The following is a 2,229-nucleotide window of genomic DNA, read 5'->3' as shown; positions in this document are numbered from 1 at the left end:
CCAATTTAATTAGAATTGGAACCACTCTAATCTTTAACAGCTTTAGGTCTTCAGCGTCATTTTTTTAAAGCTTTCAAAAAAACATATATTCAAAACGTAAAAACATTTAAATAAACAGACAAGCGTCATAAAACTACATTATTTAATATAAATATTAACATAAAATAAGTATAAAAAACAAAATTCTTGTGATGTCAATATCGGTTTAAATTGTTTGATGTCATTTAAAATCGAAAAACCCATTTTTACTATGCAACGTATGAGAAAGTAATAACAAATAACAAAATTCAAGGTCCCGTAGCTCAGTTGGTTAGAGTGTTGGTCTTATGAGCGCGAAGGTCGCGGGTTCGAGCCCCGCCGGGACCAATTCTTATCTTAATAATTTTGGCTCTTTAAAAGAAAATAACAAATAATCTTTTTTAACCGACTCCAGTCTCATATGTTTAGGATTCCAGTGATACATCCTACTTTTTGTATTTATTACTTCTTGAATCATTTGTGGATTTTTCCATATATGGTTTCATGTATCTAGTTTGTTGTAATTAGCTCTTCTAAAGATGATTTTCTATAGATGGTTTCATGAATTTTTCCATACATAGCATTTGTGTGTGTCATACATTTGGTTCGTAGTTTTTACTATAGATGTCTACAAAGCGAATTCAAAGTATATAGTAAATCTGTTATATATTATACAGATAAATAACAGAAAATAATTGGGGACGGTCACTGGTTATTTGGGGAACTACGACTGACGTCAATGGAAGTCCATATTTATGACAGTCTTGGTAGAGTGACTTATGAAAAATTCAAATATGATCGAACCTTTACCAAATTTGAATCTCGGGTGGCAAATTATTTAGACAAGATTAACTATTGAGCCCGGAGGAACATCCCAAGGATTCCGTTGAATATGCAATTCATTTATGAAGAAAATGTTCCCCAACAATGTAGTCATTTGGGAGATTGCGGTGTTTTTGTTTGTATGTTTATGGAACAATTAGTTTCAGGTCAACCAATACGTGAACTTATTGACCCAAGGAACGCAGCTTTGAAGTTTCGCCAACAGATGGCAAAAATTTATTGGGGGTTGAGTCTTGATCCTATGTAGTTGGATTCTATTTTTGTATATGTAAATTAATGTTGGATTTGATTATTAGTTTATTTTTAGTTTTAACGTTACAAGTACAAACGAGTACACCATTAGTCTATTTTTAGTTTTAACGTTACAAATACAAAAGTTTAAACATAACAATAATTACAACAAATTAATGACCTACTAAAAACTTCTCAATACTTACAGCATAACAATGACACCAACATTTGTTTTAACATTACAAGTACACTGTTCTAAACATAACAACAAATATAACAGTTTATTGACCTAACAACTTCAAAACTATCAAAACAATTAAAAAGCTTACAACTTGTAAACAAGAACTGCCAAGAACAACACCCAACTACAAACCAACGCTATCTTTAACTTGTTATTTTCATGGAATTGCATCAATTCACTTTTGCCTAAGTAACTAAGATTGGGAATTTTATGAAAACATTTAGTTACTTTTATACTTCATTATACTTATAATGGTAGGTTTCGTCCTATCCTACCCGTTCGGCTAACGACCCTCCACTAGTCAAGAGTGCGGTGGGTAAGAGTGAATACCCATTCAATCGCCATTTTATAGGCAATTTCCTTAAACACCCATTATAGACCAGTTTCGTGAATGAGGCATACTAACGGTAAGACTGACTTTTACTCATACATATATATAATGTTAGACTTTTAATGTTATATATATAGTATATGGTGTATTTTACACTTTTAAAATACTAGGTGGTCAAATTTAACAATTATACTCTTAATTCAATTAAATTTTAAACCAAAAACTTTATGGATTTATTAAACCTCTTTTAATTATACACCTTAATTAATTAATAAAACCATAAGGGTGTGATTTGAACTTTTTCAAAACTATACTAGAGTTTTAGAATTTAACATTCCTAATTAAAATTTTAATCAACTTTTAAATTCCAAAACTTGAGGGCAAGTTTTGAAACCTTTTTCAAAACATTAGGGTTTCAACTATTTAAATTTCAAAACAACAAAACTTTTGGGTTCAAATTTAAACTATAAAACCTAAAGGGAAAAATATGAAACTTTTCATAACAACAAGGATCAAATAACAAATAATTCAAATTAACATTTAATCACATAATTATCCATATTTG

General features: G+C 29.8%; 1 non-coding gene across 1 annotated transcript; it reads left to right on the top strand.

The window, feature by feature from the left end:
• The first annotated feature begins 291 nt into the window (after positions 1-291).
• TRNAI-UAU (transfer RNA isoleucine (anticodon UAU)) lies at positions 292-366 on the top strand. Its single transcript has one exon. It is a non-coding gene; the product is annotated as a tRNA-Ile (tRNA).
• The last annotated feature ends 1,863 nt before the right edge of the window (positions 367-2,229 follow it).

This window comes from Lactuca sativa, chromosome 4 (genome assembly GCF_002870075.4).
Source record: "Lactuca sativa cultivar Salinas chromosome 4, Lsat_Salinas_v11, whole genome shotgun sequence".
Taxonomy (NCBI): domain Eukaryota; kingdom Viridiplantae; phylum Streptophyta; class Magnoliopsida; order Asterales; family Asteraceae; genus Lactuca; species Lactuca sativa.
Note: the sequence above shows the minus strand (reverse complement) of the source record. Positions and strands in the feature narration are given on the sequence as shown.